The sequence below is a fragment of the Lissotriton helveticus genome, chromosome 1_1 (assembly GCF_964261635.1).
Source record: "Lissotriton helveticus chromosome 1_1, aLisHel1.1, whole genome shotgun sequence".
NCBI classification, from domain to species: Eukaryota; Metazoa; Chordata; class Amphibia; order Caudata; family Salamandridae; genus Lissotriton; species Lissotriton helveticus.
The window spans coordinates 1247254522-1247267148 of NC_136057.1; positions in this window are offsets into that span (position 1 = coordinate 1247254522).

Below are 12627 nucleotides of genomic sequence, written 5' to 3' on the forward strand. Positions count from 1 at the left end.
ATCCAAACTTTAAAAATAACAAATGTACACTAATCTTTGATTCACTTACTTTTCCTTTAGGCCAAATAGTATATCATGAAGGTCCTTTTTGTTGGAAAGTACTCTGCTGTTCTATAAAAATTCCATTTCATCGACTTTCTAGAAGACAACCTTGAAGAACATCTGAAATATTTTCATTATTTTCATATATTCCTTCTGTTCAGTCATAACTCTTTGCTCATTCCTTCACCATTCCTTAAGGCCAAATAGTGTCAGATGTATCATTATATTTTCAAATTAATTAAAACAAACTCTAAAATTACCGTTTTTCCGACGTTTTGAAAGAAAGGCTCAAACAACATTTTCACAATATTTAAATTTACGTAATTCCATCTCTGACTTACTCATGTTCATCATTTCCAATAATACTGATATCACTTACTATGAGATTCACTTACAGTACCTATATGACAAATCAATTTTTTATATTATCTTGATCACTTTTAATCAGAATATAATTTTAAATAGCAAACTAACCTTTATTAACTGCTCCCGTCTTCATAGGCCAATTACCTTTACTTAAGTTTTGGTTCTAAAAACACTAGATATGAATTTTTTAAGTCAAAAGGCAAACGTTGTTTTAAAGTCAAATGAGTGTCATTACAAAGGGTCCAACCTTTACAACTTTTTAAATAGCATGTGTAATGCCCTGATGTTGTTGAAGGACCGTCATGATAAATAATAGCTACAGTTACAAACGTTCTTCCTGAAATTGATAACTGAGAAGCCACAAAATTTTGAATAGAAGTTGTCAATTTCGTTCCATCAGGTCTACATCGTTGGAACATTAAAATGACATAGTGACCATAACTTTGTAGAAATAATGTGGACAGCATGGCAGACTTACATTGGGTACACACCATATTGTGATCAGCTTCTTTAACGAGATTATTAAAAGGCACTGATTTTCAGTCTGGTAAACTCAAATATATAAATCTTTCAGTGTCTATTCTAGTACTACTTGATAAAGTACAGTTATCACAGTCATGCTGCCATTGATAAGAAAGGTTAAACAGATTTTTATATCTACTCCTTCATCTTCCAATACATCAAACATATACATTAAAAATTCCTGACAATCCTGCTGAATTATCTGTGAAAATTGATTTTGACCAGAACATATGTCTAGAAGATTTCTAATTTCTGAAACACTTTCTATTTTTGCTCTATCACTGCTACATTTCTCAAACACAGAATTCAATAAACAGCAGAATGTTTGATCCCGATTTTCAACAATCTGTTCTTGTAAATTTTGAAGAAAAAAAACAACATTAACTACTACATTAGCATAGCAGTTGACACCAGAACTGTTTTCAAACTGAAATCCAACAACATTTTTTTCAACAGAATCCTTTTTAGGGCTCGCCTGCTGATGCGCTTCAGCGCATAGCTGGCGAAGCTCTATAGGGGCTTATCCAGTGTTTATCCACTGGCGATTCCACTGGCGATTCCTTCAAGTGCATGTGCTTTTTAGGTCATTGCGCTTGCGCAAGCCCTAAAAAGCGCGTGCACAATGCCACCAGCCGCCTGCCTGCCTGCCTCGCATTACCACATCAAAGGCAGCCCTCCGAGCGCATTTCTCACCCCCTAATTATTCACGGCCGGCCGGCAGGCACATCAAAGGCTGCTGCTGCCGTGACTCGCATTTCTCCTCCCTCCTCCCCTATCACTGCCCAGGCCGGCCGTACTTTCTCTTTACAAGGGCGCCCATTCCTGAATCACTTGAAATCTCTCCACATTATTTGCATTTTGTTAATTAAAAAAATTAACTTCAACACAGCGTTGCACATTTTTCTCGACTTCGGAAGGATGAGTCCCAATCTCATTTGTAAAAAGTGTTGTAATGGGATTATTGGAGAGTTAGAGAAACGTGCTCACAAGTTACATTTTTATGCAAATCATCTGAGTAAATAAACAATAGCATGGTGCCGTTTGCGTCCTTGACTTGATCTGGTTTTTATTTTTATTTTGCTATTATTCTCACAAAGGCTAAGAAGGTCTGCCTACTTTAGTATTAAGTGCTATACGTCGCATAAGCAACAGCTAACCATTCACTCACCCACGCAACGCCACTCACCCATGCAACGCCACTCACCCACGCAACGCCACTCACCCACGCAACGCCACTCACCCACGCAACGCCACTCACCCACGCAACACCACTCACACACGCAACGCCACTCACACACGCAACGCCACTCACACACGCAACGCCACTCACACACGCAACGCCACACACGCAACGCCACACACACACGCAACGCCACACACACATGCAACGCCACACACACATGCAACGCCACACACACATGCAACGCCACTCACACATGCAACGCCACTCACACATGCAACGCCACTCAACCACGCAACGCCACTCAACCACGCAACGCCACTCAACCACGCAACGCCACTCACCCACGCAACGCCACTCACCCACGCAACGCCACTCACCCACGCAACGCCACTCAGCCACGCAACGCCACTCAGCCACGCAACGCCACGCAACGCCACTCAGCCACGCAACGCCACTCACACACGCAACGCCACTCACACACGCAACGCCACTCACACACGCAACGCCACACACACACGCAACGCCACACACGCAACGCCACACACACACGCAACGCCACACACACATGCAACGCCATTCACACATGCAACGCCACTCACACATGCAACGCCACTCACACATGCAACGCCACTCACACATGCAACGCCACTCACACATGCAACGCCACTCACACATGCAACGCCACTCACACACGCAACGCCACTCACCCACGCAACGCCACTCACCCACGCAACGCCACTCACCCACGCAACGCCACTCACCCACGCAACGCCACTCACCCACGCAACGCCACTCACCCACGCAACGCCACTCACCCACGCAACGCCACTCACCCACGCAACGCCACACACACACGCAACGCCACACACACACGCAACGCCACTCACACACGCAACGCCACTCACACACGCAACGCCACTCACACACGCAACGCCACTCACACACGCAACGCCACTCACCCACGCAACGCCACTCACCCACGCAACGCCACTCACCCACGCAACGCCACTCACCCACGCAACGCCACTCACCCACGCAACGCCACTCACCCACGCAACGCCACTCACCCACGCAACGCCACTCACCCACGCAACGCCACACACACACGCAACGCCACACACACACGCAACGCCACACACACACGCAACGCCACACACACGCAACGCCACACACCCACGCAACGCCACTCACCCACGCAACGCCACTCACCCACGCAACGCCACTCACCCACGCAACGCCACTCACCCACGCAACGCCGCTCACCCACGCAACGCCGCTCACCCACGCAACGCCGCTCAGCCACGCAACGCCGCTCATCCACGCAACGCCGCTCAGCCACGCAACGCCGCTCAGCCACGCAACGCCACTCACCCACGCAACGCCACTCACCCACGCAACGCCACTCACCCACGCAACGCCACTCACCCACGCAACGCCACTCATCCACGCAACGCCACTCATCCACGCAACGCCACTCATCTATATGCAAAACGAAAAATGTCAAACTCTTCTATTGCGAGACCTATTGCATTTTCAATGCTTGTTCTTTCTGCTTACAATTACAGTTTCATCTACTTTTTGTTTTTTTGCTAGTACCTCACTGTAATTATTCTCTTTTCTTCTTTTTCGGCCTACCACACGTTTTTCAAACAGAGAATATTGAGGCAAATGTGGAGCATACTCTCTTCTTAACCTATTGTATTCTTTAACACAATCTAGATCAGCACAAATCTTTGTTTCATCACACTCAATCAAGTACAATCCTGATAAAGTTCTGACTCGTGATAATGCCACATATGCCATACCCTCTTTAAACACAGAACTTCCAATGTTCACCAAAGCACTATCTACACTTAAACCTTGAGATTTATGAATTGTCACTGCATATGCCAAACAAACAGGAAACTGTTTTTGGCGAACATATAAGTCTTTCACAAGCAAAAATCTAGCTGAACAACGACAAATTTGTTCTATTTCGTCAATGCCATCAAATTTAATTTTTAAAATTTCAATTCCATCTCTATTTTTGTAATTCACAAAACCAACAACATGACCCATTGCTCCATTTACCAGACCTCTTTCAACATTTAAATTCCTTCTCAAAATGATATGACAATTTAAACACACATTCAGAGTCTTTTCAAAACCAGTAGTTTTAGATATAGTCTTCTCTAATGAATCCAATTTTGATTTCAATTTTTCTGACAAAATAATTGTTGCTCCCATATGCTCTATTTTATATATAGCTTCCAGTTTCACTATCTCTTCATTTTCTAACTTTAACATTTTGTTGTTGAACATGGAACATTCTTTCAGAGTAGGCATCAAACCTATGCCAGATTTCTTCTCGTTAATTTTCTTAAAAATATTCTCTGGAAGAATGTTTTCATTTGGGTACAAATTTGAAATTAATCATCCATGTAAAGCTTCTTTCCCATGCTGACTTATTTTTCCGATTCTTACATCTTGTAGAATATTTTTATAATATTCATCCTTTGCCTGCCGCATATTTTGGAGTAGTTCTGCATATTTGAAATGTAACCAAATATTAACGTTTCCAATGCTTCCTAGGCACTTCCTGGTATCTTCATGCGTGACCATTTTAAACACTGGTTGACCTTTCACTGGAGTCAACTGCAGTAGATCTCCAAAATCAATAATGTGTTTTCCTCCAAATAAGACATCATAGTCTGTTCTAAGAATTTCTTGCATTCTCAAATGCACAAAAGCAAGCATTAGATTTGAGACCATGCTTACTTCATCAATGATAATAAGTTTCATTTTCTTCAGGACTCTGGAAACTTCAGAACACGCATCTCCAGATAGCTTGTGGTATTGCAATTTGTTATCATGCTCCACTGGCAGCATCAGTAAACGATGTAAAGTAATCCCTTTAATATTATGTGCTGCCAGCCCAGTTGGAGCGGTAACAACACAAGACAGCGGTGATTCAGTCCTTTTCTGCAGATAAGTTGCAATTGCTTTAATCAGAAAACTTTTTCCAGTTCCCGCTTCTCCACTCACGTACAGTCGGACAGGCTTAAATGATGTACATGAGCACTCTTTCTTCTCATGACTCAATCCATGTTCAACCTGTTCTGTGACTTCGTCATATATCTGTTTCTGCTCAAGGTTTAATTGTTTCACCAAATCTTCTAAATTAATTACATCCTCTTGAGCTTGCTCCATAGCTCTTTCCACCTCATCCATGGCAGTGGCAGCTCTATTTTGGATAATTGGTCCTTCTAGTGGATCCTGACTCAATGAAGCAGAACTCTGACTGTCTTGAGAACTGTCTCTCGCAATCTCTGCAGCAATTGTTGCTTCTTGCTCTATTTCTTCATTTAACATTTGCAGATAATTTGGAAAACCAGGACATTCTATGGTATCCTTGGTTGCATTAAAAGAGTCTTCATAACAGAGAAAATCTCCAAGTAGTTCCTCTTCTGTACGCCATGGTTTAAAGAGTTGCAAAAGAGCCAAATAGTAAAATTCTCTTTTGTCTGGATTTTCACAACTCAATTTTCGATGATTAATCAAATGACCTTTTCTCTGTTTCACTAGACATCCTTCACATCCAATGACAGCATATATTCCATTATTGATATCTTCTCTGATGTTCCTCTTATAAATATATCTTTGCAGAACTTCATAGAGACAAGCGTTCTCAAGGTGAGGACTTCTATTTGGATAGTACGTATCCAACATGTTTGTCTTCAAAATATCTGTACTTTCTGGTTCTTTCTCCGCCAAATACTCTATCTCTTGTACAGATTTCAATACTCGGTTTCGTGTTGCAGCAAGACCTAGACTTATCCAAATGATGGTTTTAGATTTGGCATAGAGACTTGCTGATGACAATCGATCAGAACATTCATATCCAATTTCTCGATGCGACAACATCTTCAGACTGTAACTATATCATTTCTTGCTTAGACTCTTTTCATGTGAAATGTCCTCCAACATTTCCTTCAGTTCTGTCTTTTCTTTTTTTGTGATGTAAGACGTCACATATCGAGCCACAGCAATAGAGTTGTCAGCAACGAATTGAATATCCATGTTAGCATTCCACATGGACAAAATCACTGGGTTGTAGTCGTTGATGTACTTGGACTCTTCGTTTCTTTTTAAATTGTATGTATTTTTTGGTGATTTCCTCGTCACAGTATGTCGCAGAGAAGACATCAAATTATTTACTCTTCCTTTAGAAATCACTGGTCGTGGAAAGCCGAAACGACATTTTTTGTAGAACTTGTCCTTGTTTCTGAATTTTCGACGACAGTACTTTCCACAACGGTGGGATTGAAAGCGTAAAACTTGTTGCCTTAAACTGTTTTCTTCGGTAGTTTTCGGAACAGCACATGTTGAATACTCTTCAATGAAGCTCATCACTGTCTCATCCGAATCTGTTCCAAATTTGGGTGCATCTTTAATCCACAACAACATATGTATATGAGGAGCACCTCTCGCTTGATACTCCTTTCTCCAAAAGAAATCCAAAACCTCTCCAAGGGGAGGATTTTTTTTTGTTGGTAATAAAAGACATCATAGCTTCAAATCTATGATTGAAATATCTGCATACATTCACTGGATCCAAAGAACACAGTTCTCCAGCAGTTTTGAATTCTATATTTTGTATATTTGCATTTGCCTCTTGTAGAAATTGAAGTAAGTCGTCCCATGCATACTCAGCACAGCTAAGAGTGAGGAACCATGTAGGAGTTCCTAAGTTTCTTAGCATACATTTCAATTCCCCATGACGACGGTACCAATACTCATTTGTACCACGCTGACATGCCATGAGATTGATTAAATGAGATTCTAAAATATTATCTTGCAGATTCACTTTCTCCATAAAGTCCCTCGCCGAAACATTTTGCAGATGTGCTCCACTTTTCAGTATATGGTTTACTGCATAAGAAAGCCCAGACAAGTCACTTTCATACAGTAGATGAAACAAATAGGGAATGCATTGACGAAACCTTGGATCTTCAGCATATAATCTTACAGTTCGATATTCAGATGCAGGAATTTGAAGTGGTCGATCGTCATATCGTCCACCTCGACCTGTTGGAAATAAATGTGGAAAACAACGAGCTTCCAAACTTTCTTCCCATACACTAATGGGACTTCCTTTTGCTGCTTTCATTTGAAACAAGTCAATTGCATTCCCCATCACTTCTTTGGAATGCAAAGGATGAACAGTATAATGTTCATATATTTCTTCACTTCTTGATACATCAACTTTTTCAATTTGGCCAGCTGAACAATCAGTGTCTTCATCTGCAGCTGTTTCCTCTGCTTCAACACATACATGTTTGTAGTACTCATTGTTTTTGACCAAATACAACGTTGCCTTTTTGACTTTCCTAACATCCACTAAATCTTGCCAGATTTTCTTACTCTTTGTCGGAACCCCATTAACTAGAATAACCAGAGGTTCCTCTTCCACTTTCTCTACACCAATGGTATCAATATTTTTCTTGAAATCTAGAGGCAAATAAACAACTCTTCCCTTTAATCCTCTCTGTAAATCTGAAGGAGGCAATTTCCCTATCTTAGGCTCCATGCGAAAAATAGCCTGAAAAGGATGGACACATTGAATCAAAATAGACTCATATGTATTTAAATCCATCAATTCAGAAGGAATGTCTACCAACTCCAGATTATTATGAACAGCTCTAGCAGGCATTCTGTTTTGATTTAATTTATCATAACAATATTTACAAATACGGTGATCAGAACTCAAATCAAAACAATTCTCCACCCACAAATAAGTTGCAAAATCCTTCCACTCATAATTATTTATCTTTTCACTTTTTACGTATAAATCAACTAATCTAGTTTGATGCTTATAATGAGTTCGTCAACAACACACACAAGTAAAATTTGGCCTTTCACTTGATTTCACCTTAAACCTGGTAATTTCCTGGTCAAACTTTTCTGTACTTGAAATCTGTACATTGTCTTCCACATTACCTTGAATTTCTGTGTCAATTTCTACACTGTCCTCTTTTTCACCAAAATAAGAAATCTCAATTTCTTCACAAATCTTCTTCACATCTAATTCAGTTCCATTCAAAAGAGCACTGTTTAATTGTTTAAGCTTAAGTGCTGGACTTTTTGCATAATACAACATTCTCACTAATTTCCTCATTTTGGTATGATGCACTGCTAACATCCTAAAATGATGGAAAACACTCTGACAGACTTTTCTAGAAAGACAAGCCAGTGAATGCCCTTGCAAACCTGTGTTTTCTCTCAATCTGCAAGGATCTAAGTCTTGCAACAACTTCATTTTCTGTTTCAGACTTTTCTTACTATATGTACGTAAGAAATTACAAAACAAATCAATTGATTCCTGTCGCACACTACAAATACGACTACACTTCCAAGTGTACACAGGACCCTTAGTACGTCTCCCTAAAACTTCATCAGTTAACACCTCTTCTGGTTCTCTAGGCACAAGTTTCTCTTTTTCAATCGGACAACCGTCTTTCACCTCATATGCTCAACCACTGGTGTCAACTGCATGCACTAAATCATTCTCCTTGGAAGTAACTCTCCTCATTAAAAAATGGCTCACAACTTGAACTGTGCATCCATTCTCTTGAAAAAACTTTACAAAAATTAGTCCGATTAATTACTCTTTTCCATCTACTGTTTGATTTAAAAACATCAATTGTCTTGTTAAGTGTCCTAATTCTATTGATTATTAAAATAAATAATTTGTTTCTTAACTTCAAAAGCCTGATCAGCAATCTTCTCTACATTTTTCTTTTTCTTATAAAAAGCAGCTCTCTGTTTTCCTTTCCTAATGTTTTTTAACAAATTTAAAAACCACCCTATTGCGAAACATTCGTTTACGAATGTCTCTAAACTGATTCTGCCTTCTATTCCGATACATATTATTCTCTCCTGGTCCAGTAGTAAGATTTTATGAGGGCCTCTCCTTCCTTTTCAAATTTACTCTCTCCTTCTCTTTTTCTACATGCTGTCCAACGTTTCTTTTTGATCTACATATGTTCCGTAAGAAAGACCAGGAGCTTCTTTCCTGTTTTTTGAAGTCTTTGTTGTGGAGGAGTGCTGTAATTCTGATGCTGTTTTTTTTCCGCTTATCATTTTTCCTTCTTCTTTGCCTTGAGGGCATCTTTCCTTACTCTTGAAATCTTGATTTCAATCTGTGTTATAGAAAAAAATAGCACATTATAGCTCATTATTATCAAACAACAAAGCAATGACAAAAAGCAAACGGTCTATTCAGGTTTACAGATCAAGTGAGGATTCTCCAGGGGTGCAGAAGAGGTGAGACCTGTATTGAAGAGTGTAGTGGAAGAGAGGTATGTCCACAGGTACAAAGAAAGTGACACCTGTGTCTAAGAGTGCAGTAGGGGATAGGCTTCATGAAGTCTAGTCTAGTCTAGCTTATTTAGACCCTTGGACATGCGTCACCTCATCTGCACCCAGTTACCATCAATTATACTCAATACATTGAGGCCTCTCCAGAGGACACAGATGAGTTAAGGCTTCTCCAAGGGTGAGAGGAGGTCAGTCCTGTCCACTGTACTCATGGACACTGAATGCTTGTACATAGGACCTGCACTGTGTGTCTAAAATGTTATTTAAAAAACGATTTTGGTGAAAATCAATGACTTTTAGATTTTTGAGAAGGAATAAATAGTGTCTGCATGATTAAATACATATATTTCATCCTTTCACAATAATGTTACCTGTGTTACCTCAGATTAGGAAGTAGATTGTGCAGATGAGGTGAGGCATGTCCAGAGGGACAGAGGAGGTGAGGCCTGTGTTTAAGAGTGCAGTGGACTAGGCTTCATCAAGCCTATCTTCCACTGCACTCTTAGACAAAGGTCTCATCTTCTTTGCACCCGTGGACAGACGTCTCTTCCACTACACTCTTCAATACAGGCCATACCTCTTCTGCACCCCTAGACAATCCTCACCTCATCTGCAACCCTGAATAGACTTCAACTAATCTGCATGCTTAGACAGGCCTCAGCTTATTTACACCCTTGGACATGCGTCACCTCATCTGCACCTAGTTACCATCAATTATACTCAATACATTGAGGCCTGTTCAGAGGACAGAGATGAGGTAAGGGTTGTCCAAGGGTGAGAGGAGGTTAGTCCTATCCACTGTAGTCATGGACACTGAATGCTTGTACATAGGACCTGCACTGTGTGTCTAAAATGTTATTTAAAAAACGATTTTGGTGAAAATCAGTGACTTTTAGTTTTTTGAGAAGGAATAAATAGTGCTGCATGATTAAATACGTATATTTCATCCTTTCACAATAATGTCACCTGTGTTACCTCAGATTAGGAAGTAGATTGTGTAAATGAGGTGAGGCATGTCCAGATGTACAGAGGAGATGAGGCCTATGTTCAAGACTATAGTGGGAGAGAGGCCTTTCCTGGGAAGCATAGGTGGTGAAGCCTGTGTGTAAGAGTGCAGTAGGGGATAGGCTTCATGAAGTCTAGTCCACTGCACTCTTAAACACAGGCCTCACCTCCTCTGTCCCTCTGGACATGCCTCACCTCATCTGCACAATCTACTTCCTAATCTGAGGTAACACAGGTAACATTATTGTGAAAGGATGAAATATATGTATTTAATCATGCAGACACTACTTATTCCTTCTCAAAAATCTAAAAGTCATTGATTTTCACCAAAATCGTTTTTTAAATAACATTTTAGACACACAGTGCAGGTCCTATGTACAAGCATTCAGTGTCCATGAGTACAGTGGACAGGACTGACCTCCTCTCACCCTTGGAGAAGCCTTAACTCATCTGTGTCCTCTGGACAGGCCTCAATGTATTGAGTATAATTGATGTTAACTGGGTGCAGATGAGGTGACGCATGTCCAAGGGTCTAAATAGGCTGAGGCCTGTCTAAGCATGCAGATTAGTTGAAGTCTATTCAGGGTTGCAGATGAGGTGAGGATTGTCTAGGGGTGCAGAAGAGGTATGGCCTGTATTGAAGAGTGTAGTGGAAGAGAGGTCTGTCCACGGGTGCAAAAAAGATGAGACCTGTGTCTAAGAGTGCAGTGGGGGATAGGCTTCATGAAGCCTAGTCCACTGCACTCTTAGACACAGGTCTCACCACCTACACTCTCCAGGAAAAGCCTCTCTCCCACTACAGTCTTGAACACAGGCCTCACCTCCTCTGTCCCTCTGGACATGCCTCACCTCATCTGCACAATCTACTTCCTAATCTGAGGTAACACAGGTGACATTATTGTGAAAGGATGAAATATATGTATTTAATCATACAGACACAATTTATTCCTTCTCAAAAATCTAAAAGTCATTGATTTTCACCAAAATCGATTTTTAAATAACATTTTAGACACACAGTGCAGGTCCTATGTACAAGCATTCAGTGTCCATGAGTACAGTGGAGAGCACTGCCCTCCTCTCACCCTTGGACAAGCCTTACCTCATCTGTATCCTCTGGACAGGCCTCAATGTATTGAGTATAATTGATGGTAACTGGGTGCAGATGAAGTGACGCATGTCCAGGGGTGTAAATAAGCTGACACTTTGCTGTTTTCATAAATAAGGCCCTCAGTGTACTTCGTAATCTGAGGTAACACAGGTGACATGATTGTGAAAAGTTCAAATTTTTTTATGTAATCATGCACACACTATTTATTCTTTCTCAAAAATGTAAAAGTCATTAATTTGCCCCAAAAATGTTTTAGTAGTGTAATGAAAAGCTTATACATATGACCTTTTCTCTGTTTTTCAAATGTTATTCTAAAAAAAGATTGTGAGGCCTAAGCAGGAGTGCAGATGAGATGAAGCCTGTCCAATGGAGCACAAAAGGTGAGGCTTGTGTCCAAGAGTGCAGTGGACAGGACTAAACTGGAGTAGTGGGCAAAAAAAAGATGAGCCTCATTTATGAGGCCCTGCGTCAGTTTTGCACTGCTGATGCGTCACTTTTTGTGACGCATCGGCGGCATAAAACATGTGCCTTGTTGCGCCATATTTAAAAAGTGACGCATGTAGGTAGATGAGTCACTTTTTAAACCTCTGCGCCACATTATACCTCTGTCAGGTATAATGTACACAGAGGGGTCATTTCCCCGCAAAAAGCCTCGTAATAGTGACGCAGTGAAATCTATGAGATTTCACTGCGTCACTTTTAGGACACTGTTACGTCAAAATCTTGCGCCTGCCTCACAGCAGGCATAAGACTGAGGCAAACGCTTTCACATGGGGCTTTCCCCATGTGAAAGGATGCATTGCTGGAGTACATGCATTCCATTTCAGTACTGAAAACTCACTATTTTACAAAATACATTTCCTCTCTATTGCAAACATTCCTACCAAGCATTACCAAAAAATGACACAAACCAACAGCAAAGAAACTCAGTCTGCTTCCTAATCTGAGGTAACACAGGTGATGATTGTGAAAGGTTCAAATATTTTTATGTAATCACGCACACACTATGTATTCCTTCTCAAAAATGTAAAAACCATTGATT